Source organism: Oncorhynchus nerka, linkage group LG18 (genome assembly GCF_034236695.1).
Source record: "Oncorhynchus nerka isolate Pitt River linkage group LG18, Oner_Uvic_2.0, whole genome shotgun sequence".
NCBI classification, from domain to species: domain Eukaryota; kingdom Metazoa; phylum Chordata; class Actinopteri; order Salmoniformes; family Salmonidae; genus Oncorhynchus; species Oncorhynchus nerka.
The window spans coordinates 60008249-60022668 of NC_088413.1; the positions used below are offsets into that span (position 1 = coordinate 60008249).

Consider the following 14420-nt stretch of genomic DNA (forward strand, 5'->3'; position numbering starts at 1 on the left):
ATGTTTCTGTGCAAAGGCCAGACTAACTTTTCCCCTCATTTGACTTCACTGACTGCTTTCATTATATTATATTATTATATACTGTGCAGAAGTGATGGAAATCATTCGTCAACTCATAAGGAATCTATAGGGATGCCTTTCCACAGTCTCCTCTGAAGAGAAGCTCCCAGAGAGGCCTCTGAGGATGTGATTGGGAATTCTGAGGCCCTTTTCCCCATCCTTGTGTTGTGCAGGGTATCTCTTGCTGTTGTATGTAACTGAGCCACCCACAACCTTACTCTATATGGTCTTGAGTGACCAGGCCTTTGATATCCCTGGAGATATCGACTGTCAGAGCAGTCCAGTAAGTTTTGTATTGCGTAATATAGACATCAATAGCAGTTCATATGCCTTCTGGGGCCGCCTGACAAAGGGATATGAGACCTCAGGGTAGCAGAGCACGCCTAAACATCTGCACTCCTCTTCCCGCCTTGTCTGAGAAAAGATGAGAATCGGAACCCTTTGTCCAAAACATCTCCGTCCCATCATATGTTCCTCCTTAACACCCCGGTAACAGCAGCCCCACCCTCCTGGAAACAGATCTATTTGATACCTCATTTTGGCTTGGCCACTTTGTAAATATTTGGCGATGTGGGACCAATTTGAAGGGATCACATCTCCTCACTGAGGGTTGCTCAAATGTTTTTATTTAGACTGAAAGCTCTTGAACGGACCAGTTCTTCGCATTCCAAAACCACCCATCTACATGTGCTGATCCATTGCAGAGCAAATGCCCAGTGGGATTTTATCGATGGTATGGTTCACATGATACAATACAATACTAAAGAAGAAAATAGCAGAGGTTGTTTTGAACAGATGGTACCTGTGAATGTACTGGAAAGGTCTTACCTTGATATAATTACTATGCACCATTATTACAATCAGATGGAATGGATTGTACTTTTTTGTATTTTGTTGTTTTTGTATGTGTGCTTATTTGGTTGCGTGTTCACAAAGCTCTGTGGACGAATATGATCCCACCAGCTAACTGCTGGGAACAGAGGAACAGAGGTCGAGCTGGCAAGGCTTTAGATAGCAATCAGAGCTCCATAAGAGGAGAGGAGAGGGTGTAAGCACTGGGAGCTTGGAGTCACAGAGCACAGAGGAGTGAATCATCTATGTGCTGGGCTGGGTGACTAGTGTTTGGACCGTAAACAATTGTGCAAATGGCTGTAAAACTGAAGGTCCGCTGCACATCTGTGTGCTTGACAAGTGTGTGAGTTGATAACCCACACACCCGCCCTTAGCGCCCACGTCAATAGTTATATCCAGGTCAGGGCTGTCTTAGGGTTTTGCAATATCGAAGGCACAAATGCTTTGTCTTGTATGAACTGATATTCCACACACCCACCCTTAGCGCCCACGTCAATGGTCCTATCCAGGTCAGGGCTGTCTTATGGTTTTGCGATATCAAATGCACAAATGCTTTGTCTTTCCTAATGTGGGACTTTTTAAACAGGTTACGGTCAGAGACGAGCAGTCGTTGTCATTGCTGTTATAGTCTACATTTGTCTGTGTGAAAACCTCTGCCAGAGCTTAATTCCTCTGGAACTGGTTGAATATTGGCAATGTGCATTTGTGGTCTCTTGCAGTCACAATGAAAATTCATAATAAAAGGGAAAATTGTGCTAGAAGAAGAACACACAAAGTGTCTTTGAGAATTGGGAAATGGACAAGGCATAGACTTGCACACTTGCACAGACACTGTGTGTTCTTCTTTGAGAACACTGTGTGAAATGAGGAGACATGACACTGACAGAGAGGCCTATTTGAATTCTGCTGGCACTTTCTGAAGTCCGACTACAGCTTATTCCACTTGGTTGTATCAGCCAGAAGGTTTCTGTATGCTTAGACGTGGGCTTGCTGATGTAATAGTGTGAGATAACCAGAGTCCAGCAGCTTCTTTAAAGGGGAAACACAGAGAGTGTCTGCACAGCCTCACATCTTGCAAGCTGCCCAGTCAATATCCAATGCCTCATCCTTTACATTCCAAATTGTAGGTTCTGCATGATTTATTCTCACTGCTACAGTAAAAGATAGAGGTCAAACTGCTCATCTGTCTACATCAGTCCACAGAAAATCTGTGCTATGTTTTTCACATGAAGGTCTCTTATGAGGCAGAATCATGTTTGTTCAGACAGACAGGTAGACAGAATAACAGCTTTATTACAGTTTTATAGAATAAAAGGGGAAAAATAGGTAAATGGTTTCAACACTTTAACCTCTGACATTCTTTTGATGATAACCCCAACAGGAAAGACAGACAGCATCCATCTCTAAAACGATTTAATCTCCTGTCTTATTGACAGGGATGCTTCTGCGGTGCAGATGTAGACCATATTGTCATGGGCTCTGCTTGTTTTATTTACTCCCGACAGAATGAGCATGTCTAAAGCGAGATGTTGTGATCATCACTGGCTATTGTGTTCTCAGCTCTATTAAGCTGAGCCAGATGTCTAGAAAGTTTCCGTCTAAATATCTGGATTGAGAAGTTCATGGAGGTTGTGGATTTAGAATGCATTTCTCCAATGAGCTAGGTTGTGTGGGGACAGTGTCACTATAGGTGAAATGTCAATCGAGAGGACAGTCCATGTGAATGTGAGGAAACGTTACAAGTCATACAGGCCTCTAAACTCTCCAGACAAATGGCTGCTAAATGAAAAAGAAACAAATATGAAGGCAGAGTTTGGACTCGGGCCTGGGGTTAGGATTAGTGCTATATGTCAACGTGATCAAGACAAAGGTGATGATTGTGGACTACAGAAAAAAGAGGACTGAGCACGCCCCCCATTCACATTGACGGGGCTGCAGTGGAGCAGGTTGAGAGCTTCAAGTTCCTTGTTGTCCACATCACCAACAAACTAACATGGTCCAAGCACACCAAGACAGTCATGAAGAGGGCATGACAAAACCTATTCCCCCTCAGGAGACTGAAAAGATTTGGCATGGGTCCTCAGATCCTCAAAAGGTTCTACAGCTGCACCATCGAGAGCATTCACTCTGTCCTTTTCAGTGGTTGCATCACTGCCTGGTATGGAAACTGCTCGGCTTCCGACCGCAATGTTAGAGGGTCACTTTAATAACTGTAGCTACATCTACATATTACCTCAACTAACCGGTGCCCCCGCATATTGACTCGGTACCGGTATCCCCCTGTATATAGTCTCGCTACTGTTGTTTTACTGCTGCTCTTTAATTACCTGTTACTTTTATTTCTAATTCTTATCCATATTTTTAAAAACTGCATTGTTGGTTAGGGGCTAGTAAGTAAGCATTTTACTGTAAGGTCAACTCCTGTTGTATTCAGTGCATGTGACTAATCAAATTAGATTTGATTAAGATTTGATCTTTAATAACTACTTATTTGTAGCAGTTTACTTTAGTGCCTTATTGCAAACAGAATGCATGTTTTGGAATATTCTTGCTCTATACAGGCTTCCTTTTCACTCTGTCGTTTAGGTTTTATGTGCTTTATTCTATGCTTCCCGTTCTTAAGTTTTGAGCGGTTTCCTTCCTTGAGCGGTTTCCTTCCTCTCCGGCAACTGAGTTAGGAAGGACGCCTGTACCTTTGTAGTGACTGGGTGTATTAATACACTATCCAAAGTGTAATTTATAGCTTAACCATGCTCAAAGGGATATTCAATGTCTGCTTTTAATTTTTTATCCATCTACCAATAGGTTTCCTTCTTCGCGAGGAATTGGAAAACCTCCCTGGTCTTTGTGGTTGAATCTGTTTTTGAAATGCACTGCTCGACTGAGGGACCTTACAGATCATTCATTGTATGTGAGGGGTACATAGCTGAGGATGTCATTCAAAAAATATTTGACACTATTATTGCACACAATGTGTCCATGCAACGTATTGTGACTTGGTAAGCAAACTTTTACTACTGAACTTATTTAGGCTTGCCTTAAGAAAGGGGTTGAATACTTATTGACTCAAGACATTTCAGATTTTCATTTGTAAACCTTTCTAAAAACGTAATTCCACTTTGACATTATCCAAGCAATTTGATGAATGGAAAGAAACATTTGTTACAAAACACCAAAATGTGTATTATAATGACATACTGTGATTGTCATTAGGCCTACACTTGTAGCTTGAATTGATGCGTCCACTGCTGCCCGCACGCTTCTCGGCCTTGGCTGTGCGTCTAGGTCTTGGCCATTCATCTCCGCCTTGGCAAAATGTAAGTGTTCTCGTAAAACCACAATGCAATTTCACCTGGTTTCAAGTCAATTTGCAAATGTTTCATGTTGCTTACATCCGCGAAGAATATATAATAATGTAATAGCCTTTAGTTTTCTTGGCATTTTGTGTTAATTATTGTGATCGGCTCACGTTTTACCGGTACGGCGTACTCCCACTATACTGGCTTACTTTTACCTTTGATCTACTGTAGCTTTTATTTAGGTGATTGTTAGGTGAAATCATAGCCTATTATAAACATTATTTTTTGTTGTTGTTGTTGTTGCAATGCACCAAACTGTGATCTCGTGGCCCACCTGCACCCATGCAGCGACCAACAAGTGGGTCCCACCCCACAGTTTGGGAACCACTGATCTATAACACCCATTACAACTAGTTTTTTAACATCTTATGTTGTTACACATAACTATTTAAAACTACTTATGACAAGTGTTATAATGTATTATATAGAGGTTATATAGAGGTATATAAAGGTTTTATGAATGCATACATAAGGACACCTACAGTAAAGTCTTACCGAGCCCTAATTTTATTGTCACTGAATAAACCTCAGGCTATAAAATAAATATAAAAGAGAGTCACACACTTCATGTATATATAAGCTCCCAGTAATTTATTGGGTAAACCACCAACATTTCAGTCCAACGGTAGCACATTATCAAGATACAGTTAGTTTCTGAAACAACACCATTGTCATCTGGTTGTCTGGAGTCCAGGCACAAAATTGTGACTTCTGTTGTCTTTCTCTGCAGTCATTCTCATATCAAATCATCGTAATCTGTAGGAAGCAAAAAGTAGAACGCATTCAAATTCCAGTCATAATAGTGTTAGAAATTACACATTGGCTCTTGGGTGTGGCCTTAATAAAGTAGTGGGCTGGATCAAATTAAGGTGGTGCCCACGTTAATGTCTACAGAGATACTTATGAGGGTAAAGAAATAGGTATAGCTAACCACTACTGTGGATGACAAGGACACCATTTTGGATAGTTTCACAGTTTTTCCAACTTCCTTTGGCCTTACTTGGTGGTGCATCCGGAGCACCCTGAGCACCAGCCTGGACTACAGTGTGATTGGCCAGCGCAAGGTTTCTCTCGATCTCATTGCAGAGGTGTTGGTCAACTTGCTGCAGTGCTTCTATCATTAATGTGGAGGCGTTGTTACCTTTGCTGATAACAGTGTCCACAAGTTGTCGTGCCATATCTGCCCTATCTAGCATCCTATGTGTCATGGAGTCCCTCTCAAATTTATTGATCACATTTTTTTGTAGTAAATTGTCACATATAGCCTTGATATTAGGCTCATTCAAATCATTCACTATCTGCCACCTTGCCAATTTTAGTTGTTGGGCTGCCCAGAAAGAGAGAGAAAAAAAAAGAAAGAATGGTTATTATACAGTAAAGGAGTTTGGATGAATACAAAATCAGGGCTGCATTCAGCAGCACGTTCAGATTGAGATACTATATAGTGGTTGATTTCCTGCCCAACTACATTGCATTCCATAAACCAATGGTTGTGTGCCACGTCATCAACTGTGCAGTCCAGCAACAGATCGCTATATCAAATTATGTGGTTAGCTGATATGTTAAATACCTATCCAGGCATTGTAATATCGGAGTTGTCTGCAATGTAGTTGGGCAGGAACTCAATCATTGTGTAGAACAAACATATTAGAGGAATTTGTTGGAACAATTTATTTGAATAGTCCCAAGTAGACGGTTTGATTAGTAGACGGTTAGATTTTCAGATGTTCAATAACTGTCAACAACATTTCAACTAACTATCCACTAACCCTAACCTTAATCCTTACCCTAACTCTAAACCTAACCCTAACCCATCCCTAATTCTAACCTTAACCGTAACCTTAGTAAGCAGTTGCTTATCAACATATAGTTTGTTGATAGTATGACCATCTGTAGACCATCTATATGGGACTATCCAAATAAAGTGTGAGCGAATATTTTTACTACTAGTACTTTACTCGTACTTTACAACAAGTCTTAAACTTTTAAGCTCTTTCATTTCAGTGCCAATATTATATGAGTGGCGCACACATCTCTATCACATTCACACAAACAAGTGGAACATGCTACTTGCTACGATACAACAAAAATTTAAAAAAGCACTCATGAGAGTTGAGTGCGTTCTCTCCCTTTACATTGCTATGATACATTATACACAAACGAAAGAAAATGATTCCCAGTTGTTCTCAGCAACATATGACATGAATGATGTATTTAAAGTGTAAAGCTTAGTTTACCTGCCATACTCAGATGAAGTCTAAAAGTGGAATGTGCAAACAGAAAATCTCCTGTGTTTTGTGAACGCAGAAATCGAAAGGGGAAGTTGAAAGTTTGAAAAAATATGTATCCAATCTAGACATGACCACATCTCGTAGCCCAATCACGAACCAAGTTTGATAAAAAAATAAAAAATAAACTCCAATGAATGAAGTTGAAACTCAAAACTTTACTCCACTCATCTCCCACTCACTTTCCCTCGCTCTCTGAAAATGTCCCCCTCCCCCACATGTGCACTCACTCAAACACAGGCACAGATCACAGCAACCTGCGTTTCATAATTGAGTACAGTTACATGCAGACAATAATGTGATTATTGTGGATAGTCAGATTTATATAGTAGTTTGATTAAAACGTTTACATGCTTTGCAAGAAGAACGATTTCCCAAATAATCCTGTTTTCCACACACATAGCTATGTGTAGCCTACTTGGACACCTCCCACTCTCCCACACCCAATAGCATGAAGCCACAGGGCTCTTCTTGCAGACTCCGAATGTTGCAAACGGTAGGTCGGGATTTGTTTTACAATGACGACAGATTTTGGACTTCAATGATGACAGATCTGCAATTTGGGCCTGGGATTAGGATTAGTGCTAGGGTAAGGTCAGTGTCAGTGTCACTACGCTCTGTAAATCAAATACACTTACCCATGTGTAGTGTAGTGGACTTCTGTGCCAGCACCCTCCATATGTTGTTGCTGGAGAAACCTCTGTAACACTTTACTGTAGGTTTCCTAATGTATGAATTAATAAAGCCTTTATAACACCTATAGAACACATGATAACATTTGTCATAAACTGTCATATTTAGTTTTAAATAGTTATGAGTAACAACATAAGATGTTATAAAACTAGTTATAATGGGTGTTATAAATGACTGTCCATCCTGTTGCCATATACTCTAATGTCAACTGTTAATAACTACTTGTGTCAAATTTGTAGCAGTTTTACTTTAGTGCCTTATTGCAATCAGGATACATTTTTCGGAATATTTTTATTCCGTACAGGCTTCCTTCTTTTCACTGTGTAACGGTTCTATGTGTAGCTGGTGTAGGGAGTCAGGCACAGGACAGTAGATATGAGTAATTAAAGTACTTTACTCAAAAAATACAAATATACAAGGCAACAATGATAGCCCACAAACACGGACCGAATTACCATAAACAATCACTCACGAACACAACATGGGGAACAGAGGGTTAAATAATAAACAAGTATTTGGTTGAGTGAATCATGCAGGTTGTCTTTCAGGAAAACAATCCTGCAGGAATCATACAGAATATATGTCCTGCAGGAATAGGAAGTCCATCATCAATCTTAAATGGAAGAAGTTTGGAGCCGCCAAGACTCTTCCTAGAGCTGGCCGCCCAGCCAAACTGAGCAATCTGGTGTGAAGGGCCTTGGTCAGGAAGGTGAGCAAGAACCCGATGGTCCCTCTGACAGAGCTATAGAGTTCCTCTGTGGAGATGCGAGAACCTTTCAGAAGGACAACCATCTCTGCAGCACTACACCAATCAGGCATTTATGGTAGAGTGGCCAGACGAAAGTCACTCCTCAGTAAAAGGCAGATGACAGCCCGCTTGGAGTTTGCCAAAAGGCACCTAAAGACTCTCAGACCATGAGAATCAAGATTCTCTGGTCTGATGAAATCAACATTGAACTCTTTGGTCTGAATGCCAAGGAGGAAACCTGGCATCATTCATAAGGTGAAGCATGGTGGTGGCAGTATTATGCTGGGGGGGATGTTTTTCAGTGGCAGGGACTGGGAGACTAGTCAGGATCGGGGCAAAGATGAAAAGTACAGGGAGATCCTTGATGAAAACCTGCTCCAGAGCGCTCAGGACCTCAGACTGGGGTGAAGGTTCACCTTCCAAAAGGACAACAACCCTAGGCAAACAGCCAAGACAACATAGGAGTGGCTTCAGGACAAGTCTCTGAACGTCCTTGAGTGGCTGAGCCAGAGCCCGGACTTGAACCCGATCAAACATCTCTGGAGAGGCCTGAAAATAGCTGTGCAGCAACGCTCCCCATCCAACCTGACAGATCTTGAGAGGATCTGCAGAGAAGAATTGGACAAACTCCCCAAATACAGGTGTTCCAAGCTTGTAGTGTTCCAGCTTGTAGCATCATACCCAAGAAGACTCGATGCTATAATCACTGCCAAAGGTGCTTCAACAAAGTACTGAGTAATGGGTCTGAATACTTATGTAAATGTGATTTATTTTTTATTTTTTAAATGAGCAAACAATTCTATGAACCTGTTTTTGATTTTTCATTATGGGGTATTGTGTGTAGATTGATGAGGGGAAAAAAACGATTTAATACATTTTTGAATAAGGCGGTCTGAATACTTTCCGAAGGCACTGTATTTAGTAACAGAGAGTAATGGTGACATCAAATGAACAGCTTATGAGTGTTGGTGTGAAGGGAAACGTCTGTCTGCAATTGTAAACTTAGTGATAGTTGGTTTTAATATGGCTGGTACACCAACAACATTTGTGAGTATGCATGTGCGTTAGGCTTTTAAAAGGAGAAATGAGAGACTGAAACTGTGTGTGGTGTTACCTTTGCCTGCATGGCTGTCTAGTGCTGCCTTCTGTGGTAGTCATTCTCAGTTTTGTTTACAGGCTCTGTCTTAACTGAGGAGAACAGGAGAGAGATGAGAGGGAAAAAGTTCTGAATATAACTGCAAAATATTTGTGTGTTACATGAAAAACAGCGACAAATTAGTTCAAATTATATATTGTAGTAGTAAAAGACAACCTACTCACCTTTTACTGTAGCTCCAAATGAGACAAAACATCTGAAAAAGATGAATTAGTAAATGTATTGTTTTTTCATGCACTTACCAACTTAATGTGGTGTGGTGGTATTCTGCTAAACTGTTAGAAATATAAGGTAAAGAATTACAGTGAAATACTAGGTGTGTGTGTGTGTGTGTGTGTGTGTGTGTGTGTGTGTGTGTGTTTCCTGTGCTTCCTATAGTCTAAGCTGTAAGGCAAAACAAGAAAACTCACCTGGTGGTGGTAGTGGTGAAACTGTCTGAGCAAGCTAAAAGTAAAAGACAAAGTCATGTTAAAATGATCAATTACTATTTAAATCAAACTATTTGTAAATTAAATTGAGACCTAATATATTTCAGTGAAAATAATGTAATATTTCATAGATAAACGCTCCAAATTGCATATGTTTACTATCTAGAGCGTATAGCGAGTCAACTGTCATTTTTCAAGTGGGATTCCAAACCTAAGAAGGTGAAACAGCTAGTACGCTACATGACCAATAGTATGTGGACACCTGCTCATCGAACATCTCATTCCAAAATCATGGGTATTAATATAGAGTTGGTCCCCCCTTTGCTGCTATTACAGCCTCCACTCTTCTGGGATGGCTTTCCACTAGATGTTGGAACATTGCTGCGGGGACTTGCTTCCATTCATCCACAAGAGCATTAGTGGGGTCAGGCACTGATGTTGGGCGATTAGGCCTTGATCGCAGCCGGTGTTCCAATTCATTCCAAAGGTGTTTGATGGGGTGTTTCATGTTGAAACAGGAAAGGGAGACCTGAAAATAGCTGTGCAGCGACGCTCCCCATCCAACCTGACAGAGCTTGAGAGGATCTTCAGAGTCGAATGGGAGAAACTCCCCAAAAACATGTGTGCCAAGCTTGTAGCATCATACCAAAGAATGCTCGAGGCTGTAATCACTGACAAACGTGCTTCAACAAAGTACTAAGTAAAGTGTCTGAATACTTGTGTAAATGTAATGTAATTTAAAAAATATATATACATTTGCTAAAATTTCCAAAAAATAGTTTTTGCTTTGTCATTATGGGGTATTGTGTGTAGATTGCTGATTTTTTTACATTTTAGAATAAGGCTGTAACAAAATGTAGAAAAAGTCAAATGATCTCAATACTTTCCGAATGTAACCACAGTTATGTGAGCTATTGGATATGGTGTCCTTCGAGCGGCAGGATACATTCTGAATAAAGATTTCAGATTAGTCCCATGTACCGGGTAGTGCTGCGGCTGACCCCTTAAATAGCTTCCGCCGCACTACTTTCACCTCGTGTCCTTTTTTAAGGCTCCGTAGATCACCGACAAAGAGGATTGGGGTGATCCAGTAGATCACATCACCGCGGTTACATACGTAACCTTCGTTACATAGCACTATATTGGATCACTCCAATATGGTATCACAATACCAGTTAAAGGCCCGACAGAGAGCAAAGTCCCGTAGGATTGAGATCATGGCAGGCATAGTTGCTGTGACCCACCAACCCCACTCAGGGAAGCGGAGGCAACACCTAGCACGGCCGTCCCGACATCATTTGCAGGTGCAACATTGATTTGATAGTACCTAGAAAAGGTGCTAGGCAAATTCCCAACTGTCCGAGGCGCAAATATCATTGAGGGGAACGGAGCAGGGCCCACGATGTAGATACTCCTCTAGTAGAATGTGCCACAACAGCAGATGGCAAAGGCCGGCTGCCCAGCTGATATGTTGTAATAATAGTATACACAATCCAATGTGAGAGTCTTTGTATCGATAGGTTCTGGCCCAGAACTCTCTCACCATAGCAAATGAGTGTCCAAGGCCCTGACCGGGCACAGCACATTTGGGTAAAAACACCCAGCTCACCCGCAGCTGTGGGAGGGGCATATGTGGCCAAATTTAAGAGCCGGTTCACATGTCTGTCAAACAGGACCTTTGGCAAGAGTGAGGGGTTAAGAAGGAGGGTGACACTTCTCTTGTCTGGACCCATTCGGAAAAACATTCAAAACTCACTGAAAAAGCATGAAGTTCACTCATCCCTCTTATTGGAGGTAATAGCCAACAGGAATGCCACCCTCATGGATAGGTGCTTCAAAGACATCGACTCTAGGGGCTCAAGGGCGGCTTAGCAAGAACTGACAGCACCACGTAAAGGTTCCAGCTTGGCACCGAGCGGGCTATTGCTGGACACAAATGTCGACCTCCCTACATACATTTGGAGAGCAATGGATAGCTCCCTCTTGGCCGTCGGCATGACATGCCGAGATAGCAGCTTAATACACTCTCAATGTGGATGCTGCTCAGTGACTTTGAAAACCGTTAAACCATTTGCACATATGACTCTCACACCAGGTACAGTATATACCCCACCACAATTGATATCATGCATTGGTGGAAGAAGACATGGTGCTCCGCAACACGTTCACTACATTGTCCCGAAGGCCCAGATTGGTCCACTAATGCCTCACAGAGGCCAAGCCCGAAGCTGGAGGCGGTGCAGTCTGGATGCCACAGTATCCCGCCAGCCTGAAAGAGCAGGTCGGGCCTCAGGGTCAGCTGCCATGGGATCAGGAATGGAGGGAAAACAGAAGGCTGAACCATGGTCGTCTCAGCCAACATGGAGCTATCAAGAGGACCCTGTCTAGTGGAGCTGTGATCAGGGGAAATATTGAGAAAGAGTCAAGCGTGATTGCCGGCCAATCGTGTGTGAAGGGTGTCCAGACCCAGAGGGCCTGTAGGGTCCGACATCGAGAACCAGCAGGGGCAATGCATGTTCTCCTGCGATGCAAACAGGTCCACCTGTGCTCTCCCAAACCTGTCCCAAAGCTATAGCACCACCTGAGGTTGTAGACTCTAGTCCCCCTCCAGCGGGCCGTCTCTCGAGAGCATGTCTGCTGCATTGTTCAGGACCCCAGGGATATGTGCTGCTCGCAGCGATGCCGAAGGCAAGAGCTCCCGAGCCATTTGACCAGAAAATGCTGTCAAACGAGGTATGGCTGGAATTACTGGAGAGCTAGGCAAACCACCAGCAAATGTGTGGACCACTCCATGAGGGGCTCCACTAGCTGCTGGCCACCATGCCTCTGAACGTGGCTCCCCAAGCCATCAGAGAGGCATAAGCGCACACCAGCGCTCTGCGGTGGACTCTAATCAGGCTCAGCCACTTCGATAGGGTCCTCAAACATGAACTAATCACCAACAATTGACGGTGTCTGAGAACTCCCTCCCCATAGTAAACTGGTAAAGATTTTGTATTGCCTGTGTCTGTGAAAAGTATGTGTCCGTCGCACTAGCAGGGCACAACACACAGGGGTAAGCCCCTAGTTCACCTGCTACATGGAGAGGGGCGTATGTGGACAACTACAATGGCCGGTCAATGTGTCCGTCGCACTAGCAGGGCACAACACACAGGGGTAAGCCCCTAGTTCACCTGCTACATGGAGAGGGGCGTATGTGGACAACTATAATGGCTGGTCACACTAGCAGGGCACAACACACAGGGGTAAGCCCCTAGTTCACCTGCTACATGGAGAGGGGCGTATGTGAACAACTATAATGGCTGGTCAATGTGTCCGTCGCACTAGCAGGGCACAACACACAGGGGTAAGCCCCTAGTTCACCTGCTACATGGAGAGGGGCGTATGTGGACAACTATAATGGCTGGTCAATGTGTCTGTCAGACAGAACCCTTGGCCAGAATGAGGGGTTAGGATGTAAGTCGGCAGTCCTTTCATCTCTTTCGGAAACATTCAGTCAACCAGGATGTCAACACTAAAAGACGTAGCCTTCCATCACTGTATTCAGTACCCATGAGGTACCCATGGGGACTCTACCGCCTCGCTCAGTTTGGCGTTTGGGCCTGTGAGAAGCTGCTAATGCCGGCGGCAAGCACCTCAGAATGACTGCGGAGTGCCACCCTTCTTAGAGGTTCGCTGACTGTGGGCAGGGACACCTTGCATTTCCCAAGGTGAAACACCATACTGGAAATGGTAGTTTATCTCTGTGGGAAGAAGAGAAGGGTGCAGTGTAACATCCCCAGCTACACACTGGATAAGACAAGCAGTGTAATCTAGCTGTTATGTGAGTTTCTAAGGGAAGCTAGGATAGATACTATCTGTACTGTAAATTAGTATAACATGATTATAGTAAACCCAGCTATACCCTGAACCCTTCAGTGTAATAGAGCTGAGTTGTGAGTTTCCAAAGGAAACTAGCTAGGATAGTTACTCTTTGTACTGTAAAGTAGTGTAACAGAACTATAGTAAACACAACTACACACTGAAACCCTCAGTGTTTTAGAGCTGAGACGTGAGTTTCCAAGGGAAACTAAGATAGTTACTGTTTTCCTGTAAAGTAGTGCAGCAGAAAACAATCGTAAACCCAGCTACACACTGTGTGAAAACAGCAGTGTAATAGAGCTGTAATGTGAGTTTCCAGGAGAAACTAGGATAGTCACTGTCTTAACTGTAAGTACAACAGAAAAATAGTGACCTCAGCTACACACTGTGCAAAGTGACTTTCCAAAGGAAAACTAGGATAGCCAATGAAAACTAGCATAGTTACTGTATGTAGCCTAGTAGTGCAACAGAAAAACCATAGTAAACCCAGCCACAAACTGTGTGAAAAAAACAGTAGTGTAATAGAGCTGTCAGTTTCCAATTAAGGGAGAGTTATTGTCTGTACAGTAAAGTAGTGCAACAGTTTGGAGTGTGACTGTTTGAGGTTGTGGACAGGGGTCTTTTATACTGATAACAAGTTCAAACAGGTGCCATTAATACAGGTAACGAGTGGAGGACAGAGGAGCCTCTTAAAGAAGAAGTTACAGGTCTGTGAGAGACAGAAATCTTGCTTTTTTGTAGGTGACCAAATACTTATTTTCCACCATAATTTGCAAATAAATTCATTAAAAATCCTATAATGTGATTTTCTGGATTTTTTTTTCTCATTTTGTCTGTCATAGTTGAAGTGTACCTATGATGAAAATTACAGGCCTCTCATATTTTTAAGTGGGAGAACTTGCACAATTGGTGGCTGACTAAATACTTTTTTTGCCCCACTGTATATATATATATATATATATATATATATATATA

General features: G+C 42.5%; 1 long non-coding RNA gene across 1 annotated transcript; it reads right to left on the bottom strand.

Annotated features, from left to right (window-relative positions):
* Nucleotides 1-4841: 4841 nt before the first annotated feature.
* Nucleotides 4842-9335, bottom strand: LOC115146654 (uncharacterized). The gene is made up of 4 exons (XR_003866195.2): nt 9321-9335; nt 6509-9188; nt 5272-5598; nt 4842-5027 (listed from the first exon to the last, which is right to left on the bottom strand). It is a non-coding gene; the product is annotated as an uncharacterized LOC115146654 (long non-coding RNA).
* Between the last annotated feature and the right edge of the window lie 5085 nt (nt 9336-14420).